Consider the following 21,365-nt stretch of genomic DNA (forward strand, 5'->3'; position numbering starts at 1 on the left):
GTAGCTTTGGCCTCCATCTTCGTTGACCGATTTTGCCACACTTAACACCTTCCAGTCGCTAGTCGGCACGTCTGAATTCTGTCGTTGTAGCAGCCGCAGATCTGCTCCGGGTTCACCAAGCGGGCTTTGGACACCGATGGAGTATTGCAATGGTTCGCCACGTTCTGTTTCGTTTCTTTCCATAGCATTGGAATCGTTTTGACCGCTTCCCTTACCTATGTTAGCGACGGGTCGACTTTGTATTTCAAGATTTTGACACTGCTAAGCCATCCCCATCAATAAAATGGCGGCATGGGTTCTTGGCTTGGTTTGGCGTCCTTTCTCGAGAAGAGGGCTAACTTCATTCCTACTATTTTCACCGCTTCTGTGACATTAGTCCTAGCGGGTTACTGCGATCTATTAGCGCGACGTTCATATGCCATTTCGCAGTCTCATTGGCTGCCGCTGCTGGCTTGGATTCTTTTGGCGGTTTGTCGTCCGCGTGTTTCGATAGCTAGCAGCGAAAACTGGGAAATAATTTCCTCGTACGTGGAACATCTTCTACGCACTAAAAAAAAAGACATGGATGCGGACTTCCAATAGAAGATGAGCCAATTAGCTTGATGCTGGCTATAAAATAGTGGGCAGGGAGAGTAGAAATAGACCTGTAATGGATCCATCTTGGAAACCTTGCCCTGAAGTAATGCGAAAGCGGTTCCGGGGTACGGAAAAAATCCATGCTAGAAGGGGGGAGTGATTAGGGTACACCAATCACGTAGGATGACGATCCCTATACGGTGCGAAGCCATTTTAAACCCTCCCTACGGCCTAAAAAAAAGGACGCCCTCACCGGTTGGCTCTCCGTCGAATGCTGCCTCTTTCCAGCGATATGCTCCTCAATGCGATTAGCCTACATTGGATTCGAGGCATTACACCAGTTACGAGTAACGAAGTGTGCCCGGCCGTACTTCACCTCCTTTCTGGCCAACCCAGCCGTTTCAACTCTTCTTCTTTCCGGTTAGACTTGTCTTGGAGACGGTTGCATATTCCGAACGCCGCCTTGTACCTCGCTTCATTACTGGTAAATTTTCCATTTTTCAAATCAATTATCATTTAAAAATAATAAAATATTTGAGCAATTCACAACCTGTCGTAAAGCATCGTAAAATCGTAAAATTATAAAAAAACAAGTGTAAAAATTTATAATTTTACGATTTTACGATGCTTTACTACAGGTTGTGAATTGAACAATTGTTCTTACAATAAATTAAGAGCAATCTCAAAAAACTCTACAAAAACAAAAACAACACATAGAACACCAAATATACTCAGTACTCAAAACTAAAGTGTACAGTTTAAAAAAATCCAAGGGGATCATGTCCGGTGATTTTTGGGGGTGATCTAGCTATTAAATTATAATTATTAAAATCAAGGATTACTTTACTATTCTTGCCGTATGCTTAGGATCGTTATTCTATAGGTTGATTCAGGATTGAACTAAGTCCGGTCTCGACGCCTGGACCAAATTTTATATCAAACTGTTTAGATAATCTGTTTATGTGTGATTTTTTCTTCGATACCCGGCCAAAAAGATCATTAGCGTGCAATGCTCGCTTGATCGTGCGGTACTTATGTTCAATTTGGACACCGCGTTAGGCATTTTGAAGGCACTGACAGTTGGAACTATCTTTAGAGTTCTCATAACTTATTATATAAGAAAAAGGTATTTTTTCTTGTCTTTTTTTGTATTTTTATACTCTCGCAACAAAGTTGCTAAGGAGAGTATAATAGTTTTGTTCACATAACGGTTGTTTGTAAGTCCTAAAACTAAAAGAGTTAGATATAGGGTTATGTATACCAAAGTGATCAGGGTGACGAGTAGAGTCGAAATCCGGATGTCTGTCTGTCCGTCCGTCCGTGCAAGCTGTAACTTGAGTAAAAATTGAGATATCATGATGAAACTTGGTACACGTGGCCTCGCCCACTTATGGACCAAAAACCATATCTCAGGAACTACTAGACCGATTTCAATGAAATTCGGTATATAATATTTTCTTAACACCTTGATGACATGTACGAAATATGGGTGAAATCGGTTCAAAACTAGGCCTTCTTCCAATATAACGCTATTTCGAATTCCAACTGATGCCTTCTCTGTATAATATACATATACATTAGGAACCAATGATGATAGCGGAATAAAACTTTACACAAATACGGTATTTGAAAAATATGTAAATGACGGATAATGAAATCTCGATTATCACTTTATCATGCGAGAGTATAAAATGTTCGGTGACACCCGAACTTAGCTCTTCCTTACTTGTTTTTTTGTATTTTTTTAGTTATTTCAGCTCGGTTGTGCTAAGAACTCACTTTGTTAATGTGTTCTTAGTAATAGGCTGATAACTGTATTTCAACGTATTTGAGTGACTCGAAAATTTACTGATAAGACAATAGAGTTCATTTCTCTTAGGTCTTGCGGGCACTTATACATACATACATATGTACATACATATATATATATATATATATATATATACATGTATAGTATACATTGTATACACGTATATGTATGTATGTATCTGCATGCACTCTAAGCACATGTTCTTGTGACCTCTGGGGCATTACGCAAATCGCAGCATAAAAATCATATCACTCACTTTTTTTTGCTTTAAAGGTTTCCCTTAAACGTACAATGACAGTGTAATAATCGCCAAACGCTTATCGCTAATTGCGTGCAGAGATCACTCAGAGATGCCAGCCATGTGATGGTGGACACACTGCCACAGCAGCACCGCCTCTCAATTCTTAGCGCTGTCTATGCATGTATTTGACTGTGTGACATTTAGTGCTGTTGTTGTTGTGTTTTGAGGTTTTTTTCGTTTTATTGTAGAACGCATCCCACCCAATCGATCCTCTTCGATCAGTTCAGTTTGTCAGCGTCCGTTGTCTTGATAACGTTCTCATTTACATATTGTTTTATTCAACTAAGCGTTTCTCGATACTGCTTGTGCATCCGAACTCATCGGCATACATATATACGTACTTTCAAAAATACAAAAAAAAAATTGAAAAAAACTTTCTTCATTGCTGTTTTGGTTACAGTTTAGTGCGTCGTCAACCGATAATCCCACTTGTTCGCTTAGTTTTGTGCTGCATCACGTAATACATAACGTTGTTTCTGCTGTGAAATTGTCCAATTCGAAAAGTGTTATTGTCTTCGTTTCAAGAAAAAATATTGAAATCGTTTTTTATAGTTTTGTCAAAAGTAAAACGCTGCCGTCTTATATACTATATACATCTATATACTTATATATACATATATACAATAACGTATTGCATTCGTTCGTTACGTTTAGTTATTGTTACGTCACTTATCGTAACGTATTGTCTTCAGCGTTTTGCAGTCGTGTTTAATCGCTTTAAAAGCTGCGTGAATTTGTGCCGAAAATCCAGAAAATAAAGCATTAGAAACCTTTGATAGCGCTTTATTGTGGGCTTAACTGTGCTTGGTGTTCCTCGAAACAAAAAAAAAAAAACTCAAAAAGCGAACTGCAAATATTAAAAATCGCTTATACACGTACATTATATATATATTTCTTACTAGTAAACTTGTCTAGTTTTGTAGCATATGTGAGTATCTAGTTCTAAAGTTCGTTCCAAATGTTTGTCTTGCCGATTTTCAAGTGTTTCAGTTTATTATTTCATTACAATTCCGCCTCGAACTAATCAAAATGGTCTGAGCTCAACGTGTATTTCGCCATGCTGCGCAGTGCAAATTTGCGCGCCAATGCAACCCTTCACTAATACACGTTATTTATGTGTGGTTTACCTATATGTACTTTCTTTGTTGTTTTTTGTGGGTTTTGATTTCTTTCTGCTACACATATACTTAGTACATATTTATATGGAAAATTTTTGTTGTTTATTTGCTATTTGTTGAATGTTGCTTCTATGTATGTAAAATATTTGAAATATATTTCTTAAATCAGCAGTGTTGCACGTGACTAAACAATTTCATTAATTTCTTTCAAATAACTAATATTTGTTAAGTGTGAGTATAGCAATTTGAGCTATATCAGTGCAATTGGTACGATTTTTTGCAGTGTAGTTTGCATATAATAACATTAGCTAAACAATTTTATAGTTTTTTTAGGCACATGAAAACTGATATTGAATTCTGAATATGCACCAGTCACTTAATAAAAATATGTGAATGAAAAAAATGACATGCCAAATTTTCTTGTGAAATGAAAACATACTGTGGGCAGAAAATAGTAAGACTTTTTAATTTAAATTGCGCGTGAAAACTCACAAGCCGAAATATTTTTTTTCTGGGTTGGTATGACTGTCAGTAACATCTCTGCCAAGTCTCAGCACAAAAAAATCTTTAGTGTTTAGTGTAAGCTTGTCTTTCTGAAGTATATATAAAGTGTATTCGGCAATTTTTACGATAAGTGAAATTATTCAACAAAGACGTTCCATTCAAATTTGTTTGCGGAATCAAATTTCTGGTGCGAAACGTTCAGAATGTTGGGAAAGGCCTTTGCTAGTAATTCTTAGTCGCGAGCAAGTGTTTTGTTTGATACAAAATACTCAATGAGGGTCGAGAACGCGTTGACGATGAACCACGTCCAGGACGAACATCAACATTAACCGATGATCAACACGTCAATAAAAAAGAGGAATTGGTTAATTGGTTTGGCTTAAGTATCGAAAAATAACAGTCAGAGATCTTACTGCCATCGTTAGAAGAGCGGAATGATCAGTGAAAACCATTTTCAAAGATCATTTGGAACTACGAAAAGTGAAAGCAGGATTGGTTTAAAAATCACTTAATTTTTTCCAAAAACAGCGTCCATTAACTTCAGTAAAACAATGCTTTCCGACTACCAAGATGTCATGAAACGTATTATCTATTATTGACGATGAGTCTTAAATCTATGCTTATGACGCAGAAACAGACGCTCAATCGGCCGAATATCGTGGCAAAGATGAGCCAAAGACGAAAAAACTATGTCTAAGCAGATCAAAAATCAAGGTTATGTTGACAGTTTCCTTCGATTATTGAGCTTTGGTGCACTCTGAATTCCGTCTCACCAGCCAAGGAACTAGTATTTGAGTCTTATTCGTAAAAAGAGACCGGAATTACGGGTCGATAACTCGTGGTTTTTGGTTCTTCGTCAGTTTTTCGCCAAAATTTCCACCAATATCCTATATATAGTATATATATGATGTAGCTCCGCGTAACTTCTGGTATTCAGCAAATTCAAACAACCGCTCCCGGGAAACTGAAGATATTAAACGTGTATCGCTATACGCATTGAAGGCTTTGACATTGGCATTGACTTAAACACGTTTGAGGATTGGAAAAAAAACGTTGGCAAAAGTGATTGAGACCAAGGAGGATTATTCTGTAGGGGACGATATAGATTTTTAAGAATAAATTAAGAATTTTAAATTTATGAACAAAATCTTACTATTTTTTGCTCATATAGTATATTTTCGTAAAAGTACAAATAAGTATGTAAATTTAGAAAAATTATTGCTTAGTTTTGCTAGTTTTCCTGCGCTCCATTTCCCTGGATAGCGCTTCTCCATTAAGGAAATGTTCTGAAGGAACTTCTCGCCTTGTTCGTCACTCATAGCACCCAAATTTGACGAAAGGAAATCCAGATAATTTTTTTCTAATCATTCAGTTTTTCTCTCAAAACTCTTATTGTTTATCATTTGCTATATTTGTGGAACTGCGAAAATTTCCATTTTGGTTTTTGTTGCGCTGAGTTTGGGGAATTTCTTTTTCAGATGAACAAATCCACCAACGCTAGGTGTATCTTCTACAGTAGCATAATGGTTCAATTTCCTAAAATCAAATCAATTTTCGCTTGCTGGAAATATTTCATCGAGTACTTGGAAGCGATATACAAATTTTTCTATATGATAAAACGAAAAATACTAGAAAGCCGTTAGACCGAATACATTTCCATTACAATTAAGAGCTCATACTTGGAGAGTCTTTCTTGGAGGTTTCTATTAGCCATTTTTTCAGAGTACGAAGCGAAAAGAAATCACTCGTTTTTTCTCATTGACTCACCCTACTGTGTCGAGTGTTTGTAATTGGTAGTAATGCCTTTTGTTTGAGACAAACAAAAATAACCATAACATGTTCCTGTAGTTCGGTCCAAATCATTGGCTTAGCAAATGGCATTTGTCGGGATCGTTAGAGCACTTTCGTGGCATGTTTACGATGCAACAAACGTACATATGTATGTATGATGGAAGTTAATGGAATGCAATAGTCATACAGTCCTAAAAATGAAGTTATTTAAAACAAGTCAGAAAGTGCTAAGTTCGGGTATAACCGAACATTTCATACTCTTGCGACCTGCCAGGATTAAAGCTAGCGAAGTACCTTCAAGTACATAAGGCTTGATAGTTATAAGGGGTCTAGGGCGAGTTTTTAGTCGATTTTAATCATTCTTAGCACAAATATGCACCGTTACTAGAAAAACACGCTCTCGCAATTTTATTAAGATAACCCAAATATTGTTCGATCTATGCGGTATAAGGTCACCCGGAAGCTCGAAAATCCTTCTATGTGGTGTAGGGGGCTAAGAGAAGTATTAACCCAATTTAACCCATTTTTGATACACGGAGTTACTACTGTCAGGAAAGAGTTCTCTCTGAATTTCAATTTATATCCCATACATCAAACGATATTTTCGGTCAAAAGTCAACTATAGATACTGGGATCCATTAGGTTCTTGAAGAGTTTCGGCTCGATTTACGCAATTTTTAGTAATAAAGTGGCACATCTCAAATGTACTATTCGAGTCAAGTTTTATCTTGATATATTAATTCACTCTTAATTTGAATACTAGAAAGTAAAGTGCGCTTGGATTTTAAAATTGTGTTATTTGGGAAGTAGGCATGGCTGTATTCTGATCTTACTCTCTTTCACAGTATTACATACTTAGGAATATCCATAGAATGCCATGCACCGTTTATTTGGTTGGAATCGGTTGGGCGGGTTCCGAGATATGTGATTTCACATAAAAGTAGGCGGTGCCACGCCCATTGACCAATTTTGACACCGTCTACTATAAAGCTTTATCGTACCATCTCGATGATAAAATTTAATCGTATTTAGCTATTGATTTATCGCGTTTTTAGTAATTTTTGACAGTACCGTTTTATGCGAAGTGAGCAGGTAGGAGTTCTTATAATTTTTGCGCTAGGCGAATTTGGTTGTTGTAGCTTTAGTGGTTTAGCAGATATGTAAACTAAACTATTAGATGACAGGGCTAAAACCATTTTACAGGGCTAAGACCTTTTTAGGTTTTCAGTTAATTGCGTTGTGTGGGCGTGGCGTGGTCTGATTGCGCCTATCTACGTACTTTTTTGCCGAGGAATGCGCATACGAAGATTCATCAATTTTGACTTAAGTTACAGCTTGCACGGACGGACAGTCACCCAAACTTCAACTCGTCTCGTCATCCTGTTCATCTATATATTTATAATCGTATATCTCGCTTAGTTTTAGATTATACATACATGGTAGTCAATTTATAGCAATATTAATACACATAGTATATTGCTTGATAGTATGAAAGACTACTAGTGTGAGAGGTGGCACAAGTGAATGACTTCTCCAAGATGGATTTTCTAAAATGGAAGCTTGAAAATTCCTTCACTTTAAACATTTCCATATACTAGAACTGAATTTTCAACATTTTTGGATTACGTAATTCGTAGATTAAGGAACTAATTTAAGTCGCATTTCATAACTATGTTCGTAAGATTTTTTTTAAATCAGAACTTTAAGAGTTGTCTGTCTGAGTTTCTTCTTTGGTGTATGTTTAATTATTTGGAAAACTGGTAAGTACAGTACTTTGATAGGTATGTATTGCTTAAAGTTTTTGAGATTAATGTTAATATTACTGCATTTGCTCTTTAAAAGGAAATTTGAAAGCGTCCAGAACTCTAAAAACTATTAATTAATTTAGAAAAATATTTATGTTTCATATTCACGCTTTTGTCGAATTAATGTGAACATCGAACTATTTCCAGATGTTTGGAAATATAATTAGATCTAAGACAATAAATCCAATGTGATATTATAGATATTTTTAATTAGGTTAGAGCTTCTGCTTAAGTTCAACGGCATGAATTTTTGTAAGTGCTCATTTGTGGAAACCACCGATAAACAGCCTACAATAGCATATAGTTGCCATATAAACGGAACGATCAAAATTTTGTTTGATAACTTTTTTATTTGTCAGAGTATTATAGCTTCGGTGCTTCCTAAGCTTTTTTCGTTGCCCCTTGTACCACTACCGGGAGCGCAAGCTTCAACACTGCACTAAAATCGTTTTAAACGTTATCCTCTGCTTAAAAAAGTTTCTCCAATCAAACTTGTTAAGAAAATCACATAAAAAGCCCAAATGATGTTATCATAGGTATATTTATAGCTACGTAACCTCACTTTTTGAGTGCATGTGAAGCTGTCAAACTTTCTTGTGAATGGAATTAAGTAAAACTACAATTTGTGGCGGGAAGTACGGGAACTTAGAAATGAGAAAAACCCATCAAGAAAACAAAACTCAAGTCGACAAATGAATTATACAAACAACCAACTAGTAGAATGACTAAAGATTACAATGAGAGCATTCACGCAGCATATAATTACTAACAACAACATTGTCATTGTTGGCAGCACAAGAATGGATGCAAAGCAAATAGTAGAACTTAGCGCATTTCCACTAATGCAAAGCCAACGCCGGTGCTTTTCGCTGATGAATGCGCAAAAAGCAAAAAATTCGAAGGAGCAGAAGAGAAGGAGAGCCAGAGAAAATGACGCTCAACAATGACTAAGCTGTAGCAGAGATAATGGACAGGATGCTGTGGCACGAGGAGGCTGCGTGGGTGGGTAGTGTCGGTAATCAGGATTAACGCTGTACATCAACATCCGCCGACTCGGCTTATAAATAATATGAAAACTTGAATGACTTTTGTTTTTGTGTTTGCGCTCTCTGTTGTCTCACGAATAGTTTTGCTTGGCTAATTTCATTAAGTTAATAAACAAATCGCGAGCTCATAAATGTCAGCATGTAATGAAAGAGTTGATAACAATGGTGTAGGATACGAAATAATATAGATAGAGATAGAGAGATAGTGATAGAAGTTCTACAAGTCACTCTAAGTGTGTTGATATTACCTAAATGAAAGCCGGTAGAGTTTCGTTAGGTGTAAAAACTTGGCAAGAAAGCTCTGTAAAGTGTGCTTATGTTCTTTCTTGGAACTCATAAATCTGCTCGTGTTGGTCTTATTTTTCTTGATTTAACTCATCTTCGCCGATGCATAAATATATTGTCGGATTAAGGGTTCATTTATTTATGCAAGACAAAAACCTTCGACCGCAAGGTCAGATGCTTGAGTTGGGTTAAAATTCAAGATCATGGGATTTTAGATCTTCTCTATCCGTCTTGCTTCGATGCATAAGTATGTGGTTGGTTAACAACGACATAACCTAATACCGAACTGGCAATTTATTAGTTCTTATAAACTTTATCCAAGACAGCAACCTTCGATGGTAATATCAGATGACTGGGCTGGGTTAAAATTCAAGAAAATTGGATATTACTTTGGATCTTTGTTATTGATTTTGTCGGTATTAATAAAAATATGGCACAAATCAGCGTACAGACCCGACCTTAACACAACAGTGGACAATGTGAAATCAAAAAAAAAAAAAAAAAACACAAACAAAAATCGCGGTAATTTTGACTCTACTTAAGATCGTAAGATCTTGTGTTCTATCGTAGAACCAATGAACCTATGAGCATGGCAGGTGCTGGTCAGCAACAGGAACTTTTGCGAATGAGAGATACTTCTGCTCTAAAGTGAACCATAAGAGGTTCTTTGAACTACTTGCACTTAGCAAAGTCAATCTCAACGCTATTGTAGGCCTTCTGACTGGACACTGCCCAATAGGTACACATGCGGTGCAAATATATATTTTTTGGACGTTCTTTCCAAAGCTGTATGGAGGAAGGCAAGGTGTAACTATCTTGTACTCTCCGCTATTTCTATATTGGATCTATGTTGGAGAACCTAGCGAAGTGGCTGGGATTGATATTAACCCCATTACCATTACCTTAAGGAGTGTTTGGGTAATACAAAGGACAAATATCTGTTCAAGTGAGAAGAGAATGTGTCTAAACTAATAGCTGTTCTGAAAACTCTGTACCTGTTTTTAGAAGTAGTCAACTTACAGAAGTTCTTTTGCAATGAGGATATGACTCAGACTATTTCGCAAGAATGCTTTTTGGACAATATTTATCAATATTTCGAGTACATGAATAACTAACTACCTTAACCTAGTTAGGTTAATCTGATAGGCCAATAAGCCACGCATAGTTTTTGTCCTTTTTTGGAGTTCTGTTGCTAGGTCTATGAGGAGTAGTCATCCTTTAGGATGCTTGCGTTGGACGCGAATTTTAACAGACTCTGCGGCCTCACTATCATCATACGTAGGGAGCTCACTTGCTTACAGCGTAGTCTTTCGAACGCGGTACAAGTGCACAAGAGATGCTCCATTGTTTCCCTGGTGCCTTACTTTAGACATTTCCTACAGCTCAGCCCCATTTTGTGGGCGTGTGTCGCCACCAGACAGTAACAAGTTAGTATTCCGATTATGTTCCTTCATCTCTTGTACTTCGATCTACTGTTTTGCCAATGACTTTTGAATTTTGTGTACTTCGTTCCATTGAGGTTTTGATTTTTTTACCATGCTCTGTCTTGATCGTCGTATAGACAATGCACAGGTTGTTGATCACGTTTTCGGTGTTGTCGTATACCATTATTGGCAATTTCGTCGACTATTTTATTGCTCTTGCTACCTTTGTGGCATGGCTCTCAGGAGAAGCCAGTAGAAGAGAACTTACTTCCTTCTGGCAACACTTTCTACTGTTGCCCTGCTTCCCAAGACGCTTCTGACCGATATGCGATACGAGGTTACTGCATTGATTGCTGCTTGGTTGCCTACGTAGATGTTGACTCCAGAATGCAGGTGCATTAGAGGCCAGTTCCGTGGCTTTTGCAATAGCACAGACCTCAGCTTAAAATATACTGTGCAGTGGTCCGGTAACTTAAAAGGCTGCCTTATGCCTAACTCTGAACAGTTTCCTGTCCCAAAGCCATCGTCCATTTTCGAGCGATCTGTATAAATGTTTAGAGTGTTGCGCGTAGCAAAAGTATCGAATTCTTATTTTACTTTCCCACAAATAATATTATCGCAATGATTACAAAATATTTCCGCTTTAGAGTCAATATTTCTAAAACTCTCTCATTTGTCTTACAAATTGCAAGCAATCAATGAGTAGACCGCTATCATTACTACCTAAATCGAGTCAACTGCTGGCGACTTAAGCCAAGAATGTCACACATCGAAAATGCAATTTGAGGGAAATGTGCGCTGCTGATGAGAAATGAATAGGGACGGGAATAGTTTAAGGAAGACATGCAAGCAAATTTAGAAAACAAAATACAGAATAAAATGTAAGAAAGTCGGCAATTTACTCTGGCAGTGCGAAGACAATTGTTTCAGGTAAAAATTCAAATTGCAATTGGCACGTTGCCAAGAGTTCATTTAACGAATAGAGGGCACTATGTGAGTGAAAATAAGTATAGGCTAATTAAATTAGAGTGAATCTAAGTAAATTAAATCCAAATAAATTTAGTTGATTTGAGGAATATGCCCAATACTTTCTTATTCTTCTTGTTAATTGACGTAGACATCGCTTACGCGGTTATAGCCGAGTTAACAACAGCGCGCCAGTCGTTCTTCCATTTCGCTGTTTGATACCAAATAGAGATTCCAAATGTAGTCAGGTCCTTCTCCACCTGGTCTTTTCAACGGAGTGCAAAACTTCCTCTTCCTCAGCTTCCTCTGGCTGGTACTCTCTCGAATACTCTCTGAACTGAAGAGTTTTCATCCACTTGGATGACATGATCTAGCCGATGTCCCTAATTCACGAACTATATCAATGAAGTCGTATATCTTGCACAACTAACCATTCTATGAACTACGGTATTCGCCGCAGAACCACTTTCAAAAACTCGTAACGCCGACTCATAAATTGTTGTCATCGTCTATGCCTCTGCACCATACAGCAGGACTGAGATGATGTGTGACTTGTAGAGTTTGGTCTTTGCTCGTCGAGAGTGTACTTTATTGCCTACTCATGCTCAGGTGCTACTTCGGACTGTTGGAAAGTAGTTTGTTAACGGTGGGCTTTAAGTTGAGGAGACTGATCCCGAGGTAGTTGATGCAGATTGTGGGGTCTACCTTTTTGTGGATTGGGCAGAACATACTAAAATTTCCATCGTCGTTCATCGCATTTCTTGGACGGCGGTGATGTCAGTCTTTACTCTTATGAGGACAAAACCCAGCTGGACGGCGGTACTTTCCCAATAAAGGGACCGAAGTTTCCAGGTGCACGATTCTAAATCGTAATTTAGTTTCTAACCATTCATTAGCAAGTTCCCAGCGTCTTTTCCAGGCAGTTGCACTGTTACAAAACTAATGAGGTGTGTGTAAGATATAAAGCCGTAAACCATCCTTTAGCAAGTTTCCTGCGCCCTTCCAAAGCAGTTTGTCCGTTACAAAGCCAATGAAGCATGAGGCAACAAAGAAGCCATCCAAAGTTGGTTTAGCCACATTGTAATACCAGAAACCAAAGTTGGAGATTCACACGAATGTCGGAATATCCTTAACTAGAGCCATCTAAGCAGCTAGTTTCTGCGGGTGTAGAAACTATTAGATCAGTTGCTGGTATTGATAGTTTGGCCAGCCGACCACTGTTCTGAAGATTGGAAATAAGTCATGAATAATCCCTTGGACAGCTTCAGACGCCTGTCTGTTGTGATGTCTAGAACTCCCATGAAACGTCGCATATCGATAGAATGCTTAGAGCCTGCAACAAATGTATTGAGGCGGCTTTTATTAATTCCAACTAATTCGCGGGGTTCATAAAAAGTATGGTAATCATTTAACCTTCATTTGTAGAAAGCTATACAGTGGAGCATAAAGTATCAAGATGTTGCCACCTCATCTTCCCCATTGACAAATTGCGTCTTCTAAACTTTTCAGTCACAGTGCGTGAATGTCAATGGGACAGTTTCCAGTTAGGACAGCTATCATTGCGGCCCTGTGAATCTTGCTGGCAGCTGGGAGTTCAATGGACCTTTTGCGTTCCACTCCAGGCCAGAAGGCTTTTGCAAGCCCACAAGTACTTGTTGAACTCATTCAAAGCGCTAGATCTAATCCTGATGGAATTTGAGTAAGGTTGTCTCGGCTTTATAGTTTCCGACGATTCCGATGTGGCCAGACCATAACTCTAAGTAGCCTGTTAAGTTCAGAAATGAGGATGAAACTAAAGTTTATAGCTTTCTTCTCGTTCACATTAAATCCTCTGCGTACAGTAACACTTCCCGAAAATGTATTTTCAATCAAATTCTCATTGAAGCAAATGTGTTTTTGTGAAGTTTTTTCTACGAAAACAAATTTTCATTTTTTTATTAAACATGTCAAAGGCGTATAGTTAATAAAAAAATATTCTTAGTTATTAAGCACATTTTGCAAATAAAGCCAAATTTTCTTAAGTGTTGTGAAGTGTACGATTTGGACAATTATATGCCATTTATTGCCGAAATTCCTTGACTGTGCTCAGCTTAAATGTGCGATTTTTGAAGTTAAATTTCAAGTACAATTATATCATTTAAAAACACAAAAAAAATTTCAAAATATTGAAAAGTATATGCAATCATATATTACAAAAAATATTGTAAAAGTGCATGTTGGAGACCGCAATAGAGCCACGTCTAACACCGTGTACGGTTTAACTAACTGGCCCACGGAGAAAGTTGTCGACAACAAAATCGTATACCGTGACCAGCGAAGTAGACAATTGCAGCGAAGGTAAGTCGAGGAATCAAATTGGTAAAGTGGTTCGTGTGTTAATACGAGGTCAGTTCGATAGTTAAAACCACACCAAGAGAAATTTACTATGAGTACTAGACGTCTAATTAGTCGGACAATAATTTTGACCGCGAAACTCGACAACGTTGATTTGCGCTATTAAAACGCTATCCGAAGAAGTTTCTATAGCGTTTCGTGACCTTCGACCAATCATGAGTTTCTCAGCACACACCAGAGATAAAAAAATTGTCGAAACCGGGACCTTCCAATCGACCGAAAAGGTGATGACCAACGTTTTCTAGCATTGGTAAGGTGTGACCGAGCAGTCAAGTTGAGGAACTATTTCGTGCGTCGTTCGGAAATTTGAACCGCCACCTGTTGGCTCTACTTTCTCAAGGGAAATTTACTATTAGTAGTCCTTTTGTACTAGGCAACATACTACTCAGACCATATTTGTGAGCGTGATGCTCCACAACGGGGATTTACACTATTGAAACGCAATACAAAGAAGTTTCTGTAGCGTTACGTGACCTTCGACGAATCATGGATTCTCCAGTACACACCAGAGATCAAACCAGGACCTTCCAATGTCGAAACCGGGATCTTCCAATCCACCGAAGAGGTGACGACCGACCTTTTTTTTTAGTATTGGTAAGGTGTAATCGACTTCGACTCCATGTGAGATGTACAAAACGGTCACTGCACTCGAATTTTTGGACCAATTTGAGACCGAAGTGCAGTAAGACGGCCCAAATTGATGATACAAAGTTATATTCTACTATGATTACAGTAGAATTCTAAGTACTTTTCGGATCGTCTCCCTGGTTGTTTCTATAAGTAATGCCTAATGGTCATATTCTCCATTATGGACGTCAAGAATACTTCACAACTGCTTGTAGCATATAAATTAGGCTTTCAACGGTACCAATTAAGCACTTTGAGCGCACTCAAGGCGGCTGAGCGTTGTGACAACAGCATTGTGGATGTTCGCCTGGGCGGAGAGACTGTCATTACTAAGTTGAGGGCCGCTCTAATCGAGACGCATTCACTATTGTTTCAGCAGGTGCAAATAAAGCGTTGCAAATGACAATTCTCACTTTTATTAAACAACCATGCAAAGCACTTACACCACACAACGACATACTCAAAGACACACAAATGTGTAATATATACAGTTATGCCTATATGGTCGGTCAATTCTGCAGCCTCAGAACGGCAACAAGCACCACTAGAGAATACCGGTCACTGTTATTGCACTTTGTTGCCTACAGCTGCTGTTGTTATTGCTGCTACTGTTAGTTTCAAGTACAGGCATGTGTATATGTGAGTGCGTGTGTGTGTGTGTGCCGGTTAGTGCCATCGATGATGGTCAACTTGATAAGGATAATCGTGAAAATGAAGATGACAATGATGAGCATTAGACGATGGAAATGTCCTCAAGTGTATTTGCATTCATGCTAATGAAGCTTCTGCAGATTGTTCACACATTCGCACACACATATACATGCAAATTGCCAACAATATCGGTTGCTCTGCAATGCACTACTGGGCTGTTGCTTGAGTGGAATCTTCGATGAGCCTTTGAGTGCGCTCGTCGCATGCTGTTGTTGATAGCTTTGTGAAAAGTAAGAATCATCTTCGGCAAAAGCTATTGCATTTCATATTACATGCATCTATGGTCCATATAAGGCTTTACTGTTATTTGTTTTTCGTGGTATGCTTTAAGTTACAGGTGTGCTTGGAGTGTAATAGGAAGCAAAACATGAAAATATCCAAGAAAGTTGTTTAATTAGTGCTCCACTTTGTTTTAATAACGGTAATAATAAGAAAAAATGAGAGCAAAAGAGCAGAAAAGAAGTGAAGGTCGCCTACACCGAGCCTGTAATGATCTGCACAGTTACATTAAATATAACATAAGAGGTTATAAATATATTTATATCTTGATTTTGATTGATTAATTTGTATGACAGCTCTATGATATAGTAGTAAGATTTAAAAAATTTATTTCGGCATTGTACGGTTTCAAAAATCTAAACTGAAGAATTTGTTCGGATATTATAGCGCTCCATTGGATAATATCTTCTACTTTTTCTTTTACCGCTTATGCGGTTATAGCCGAGTTAACAAGCGCTCGTCAGTCGTTTCTTCTGTTCGCTATTTGGCGCCAATTCGAGATATCAAGGGCAGCCAGGAGCCAACGGAGTGGAGGTTTTTCTTTTCCTCGGCTTTCACCGGCTGGTACTGAATCGAAAACCTTCAAGGCTGGAGTGTTATCTTTCATCCGGACAGCACGACCTAGACAGCGCAGCTATCTTGATTCGCTGAACTATGACAATGTCGCTATATATCTCGTTCATCGTTCCCTCGACTGCAGTATTCGCCGTTGCCAATGCGCAAAGGACCATAAACCTTCGGCAAAAATTTTCTTTCGAACACTCCAAAGGCTGACTCATCAGATATTGTCATCGTCTATGCCTCTGCAACATATGGCAGGACGGGGATGATAAGTAACTTGCAGAATTTGGGCTTTGTTCGTCGAGAGAAGACTCCTCAATTGCCTACTCAGTTCGAAGTAGCAACTATTGGCAAGATTTGTTGTTGGTGTTAACGCAGGTTCCAAGATTGAAGGAATTATCTACAACTTCGAAGTTATGACTGTCAACAGTGACGTGTGAGCCAAGTCGCGAATGCGATGACTGTTTATTTGATGACAGGAAATATTTCGTCTTGCCATCGTTCATTACCAGACCCATTGGCTTCGCTTCTTTAACCCACCTGGAGAGTGCATAACTGACTATCGAATTGTGAATAAAGAAATTTAGGTTTCTCCTCTAAAAAGTGTTGAATTTTCTTCTTATTTCCCTTCCTTAATTCAAAATCGAGGTTTTCGGCATTGAACATCTCCAAAACATCGACCTATCGCATTTTGACAGAAGATTTGGGAAGATTGTATGCACGGTTTATTCCGCACAAATTGACTGACGACCAAAAAGTGCTCAGAATCCAACACGATTATGATCGATTATTTGACCAAAAATCACATTTTAACCATTAACCACTTCGCGTATTCACCTGATATGGCACCGTGCGACTTCTTCCTTTTCGGAAAAATGCATTTGCCCATGAAAGAAAAGCGTTATGCAGACGTAGAGGCCATTCAAAAGGCTTGCAGCGGCATACTGGCGGCCATACTGGTCAACGAGCTAAAACACTCGTTCGACATGCTTTTGGACCGTGCAAAATGCTGTATTGAAGCAGAAGAAGACTATTTTTAATAAAATAAATTGATTTTGCCGAAAAAACCATTTGTACTGTTTTTTTTTTTTTTTTTTAAGTCCTGTTTACTTTGGAACGCACCTTGTATATGTGCCACAGTAGTACCGAGGCTTAAAATACTGGGTAGTTTTGTAGTAAGGTTAAAGCTTAAAAGAAGATATAGAATGTATAATTAGCATTTCTATTCGGGTGGGGAACTACTGTCTTTAACTAACTTAATATCTAAGTGATTAAACAATATTTGTTGCAAATAAGAAATATTATTAAATCGGCTAACCCAAGATCGGGAATACTATTTGTGAATAACATTTTTTGTATATAAAAGACGACTTCTGAACTTGTTGCTTTTTTATGCCATCCTCATAGAAACACCAGTTTCTATTGGCAAGAAACTCGGACGATTGATTTTTTCAAGTTTCCCTGGAGGCGATATTTTACTCCATAAGAAACCTTTTCAATGGACATCAAGAAGTAGTAATCATTTGGTGCCAAGTGCGGAATTTAAGATGGATGCATTGGAACCGGAGTTTCTGGCGAGTCACTTTCGATGTGCGTAGTCTGGCGTTGTCCTGATGAAACACAATTCCTATTCTATTGTAAATTTGCTTCAGAAATGTCATCAACAATGATTTACGGTTTTAAATTCGGCCCGTTTTTTGAGTTAACTCGTGTGTCATCCCTATATCAAACTTCTTTGTGTTTAACCTGATTTAAGGGGCTATACCAGTGTGACACTTTCAAAAAAAAATTTTGTTTGTTTGCTTTTTCGATAGTTTATATATCCAAAAATATCTTCAATAGTTTTTGAATGGCAGTGTTCTAAACTTAAAACGCGTTTTTCTCGAAACGACATTTTTCAAAATTGCTGACATTATAACTCAACGAGAAATTGACCGATCGACTTCAAATTAAAACTGGATATAGTTGAATACATTTGCTATACAATAGACTACGATCTTTTTGATTGGTTGAAAATTGTCAATTTGGCATTAAAAAAACCACGATTTTTTTTTTCAAAATTACGCCATTTTCTTAATTTTTGATATTTTTCAAAGATCGTAGTTCATTGTATAGAAAATATATTTAAGTTTAATAAACATTTTGAATTTTTTTGATTCAGCTACTTATTCGACCGGAATCATGCCAGCAGTTGAGGCACTTTTTTTTCGGCACTTCCGCAGACAGCACATAACTCCGTTATTTTTCAATATTTTTGTAAAAAAAAAATTTTAATATAGCTACAAATATACTTTATTACGTCCATAGAACGTCGAAACATTCAATCTAGTACTTTCTTTTAAAAAAATTCACGAAAATCGCCTAATTTTTCATGCGTCACACTGGTATAGCCCCTTAAATGGTTCTAAACGGCGTTTTCTTGCAATGCTTAAGCTCCTGGATAATCGAAGCAGTACTTGCATGACGTTCGGCACAACAATTTTTATAATTTTGTCGATATTTTCGTCTACTGGACGCCTAGAGCGTGGTATATTTTTATGCTCGAAATTACCGGAACTTAATAGCCACGAAACCAAAAGTACGCTGTTACAGTATCTGTGCCATAAACAATATTCACATTATGGATTTATTTTTACCAGATCTCATTTATGTTTATATTGATATTAAATTCTGAATTAAGGCAAGGAATATGGTGGTTTCATATTTAAGTAATTATGCGAGCCTCAATAACTTGGTTTCTTTCCAGTCAAGAACATATTTTTGTATTTAGGTATACCTAATATGATATTAGTAGCATAAAGCCTGAATGAAGCTGAAAATATAATTGGCGAATAGAACCGAGTAGCAGTCTTAAATTGAACCGCAGGAGTGTGGCTTCCATTAGGCTATAGTCTAGGTATAAGGATAAGTGTAGGTAAAAGTTATATTAAATTACTATTTAACTATACCAGTCTATGTGATTTCTGCCAGTTGTTTGTTCGTTTCACCACTCTCTAAACTTCGGCAAAGATAACGCTGCCTATGTTACAACCTTTATCCACAGTGTCACTGTCATTAAATCTAGATGTAGTCCTTAACAATCTATCAACGCTTAATGTGCACGTATAAAGCTCTTTTGATTCTGTTTTCAGTTCATTCGCTGATTCATCACAATTTGTTGGCAAGTGTCAACCTCTGCAGTCCTCAACTAAGTACTTATGAATGAACGGTTAAAATTTCACCGTGAATGTTACTTCAAAGACAATTTTGCACGACAGCGTGCTTTTAAAGCCATTGATGAATTAATTACGCACATTTATTTGAGTTATTTTAAGCATACCAGATTTTAATTCATGGTATTTATTATGTTTACATATAGTATATATTTATATATATATATATAGGGTGGCAGTTTCCCAATTCTCTGTTGGGTGTGAAAAATATTTTTATCTGAAAATAACACCAAGGTCATCCAGTTCAACTTTATACCACAGAGTTCGTCGAATCCTCGTTAAAATGGTGTCTGAGATGGTATAAAATTCCTGATATGCATTCTGCTTATATCTGTTGATTGTTCGATTCCATATTCACTACTCTCGAAGCTTTCCATTTTTAAGCTAATTGCATCAATATATTTGACTAATATCAGCTCAGACCTAAAGTCTTGTGCCCTCTCCTCTATCACATGTACTGACAAAGGCCCTGCACTCTGAAGAATTGCATGAACTTGCTAGGCGCTATTGAGGTGATGTGATACCCACCCTTAGTGCCTTAAACCTGCGTCTGCAGATTGCTGTGTAATCTAGAATCAGCTGCTTAGGAGTCTCTTCGGAGCAGGGCGGTGTATCTTCCGTTATGGCCTTGTTTGGTAAGAAGATATTATCTTTTTAATTCCATACTCATCTGTTTCCATGAGTGTCTGATTCGCTGTCTGATTGATTACTATATGGAGGGTTGTGTACACCAGCATGATTTCGAGTTCTGCTCTGTTAAATATCATTCGGCTGGGATTGACGAATGACTTGGCGCATTTTACGTTGAGATTTTTAATTGAAAGCGAATAAAATACAGCTTGTGCAAGAACTGAAGCCGCTCGATCTTCCCAAGTAATATCGTTTCGCTCAATGGGCTCTTAAAAAGTTTAAAGAAGATCCGACTTTTTCGAGCCAAATTTTGTTCAGCGATAAGGCATTTGGGACAAAGAGTAACTTGAAGAGATGCAAGAGCTGCAATTGCATTCAGAAAAAAACAATAGTTTGTTGTGACTTGTAGGCCGGTAGAATAATCGGTCCATATTTATTCAAAAATGATGCCGGTGAGAACGTCACCGTCAATGCAGACCGCTTTCGTGCCATGATAACCGACTATTTGATACCTGAACTTGAAGCTCGTGAACTCGGCGACAATCGGTTTCAACAAGACAGCGCCACTTCCCACATCAACCAAAGTATTTATTGAGAGAACACTTCGGTGAGCAGATAATTCCAGGTTTTGGGCCGGTCGATTGGCCACCAAGACCCTAATATATCACCTGTTAGATTTTTTTCTGTGCGGATATATAAAGTCCAAAGTCTATGCGGACAATCCCGCTTTGATTCAGGTCTTGGAGCAAAAATTATGCGTGTCTTTCGCCAGTTACCAGTCGAAATACTCGAACGAGTCATCGAAAATTGGACTCAACGGATGGTCCATCTGAGACATATATGTATATGTAACTGTGGCCAAAATATGAATGAGAAATTTCGAAATGGATCACTCTTTAAAAGAAGCATGTCCGTAAAAATGAACACCCTCTATTTCAAATGCTCAGCCTCTAAACTACATACATACACTTTAATATGTCTTTATTCCTTTGAGTACTTTTTCACGCAATTTATTCGCATAAGCAGGTTTGCTCTGCTACTAATTTTACCTTATCAAATGAAACCACGTGGTGTTGCCACCTGTGTACAAATTATGTTCTGTACTTGATGAAAGACAACGGCATAGCTGTATATATACTAATGTCAGTGTGTACACATCCGGCAAGGGTTTATAAAATCTGAGATTGTAGCAATTTTCTTTGCGTATTTTTAAGGCGATTTGTTGTTGCTGTGGCAGCTAATTAGCGCGCAACTGCATTGACTCGATTATATGACTGGATATATATGTATATATATACATTTGTATGTAGGTGTGTACTTAATGT

At 37.7% G+C, this 21,365-nt stretch overlaps 1 pseudogene; it reads right to left on the minus strand.

Moving 5' to 3' along the window:
- Positions 1-275: 275 nt before the first annotated feature.
- LOC126752943 (uncharacterized) overlaps positions 276-21,365 on the minus strand; it is a 31,792-nt pseudogene continuing 10,702 nt past the window's right edge.

Source organism: Bactrocera neohumeralis, chromosome 3 (genome assembly GCF_024586455.1).
Source record: "Bactrocera neohumeralis isolate Rockhampton chromosome 3, APGP_CSIRO_Bneo_wtdbg2-racon-allhic-juicebox.fasta_v2, whole genome shotgun sequence".
NCBI lineage: Eukaryota > Metazoa > Arthropoda > Insecta > Diptera > Tephritidae > Bactrocera > Bactrocera neohumeralis.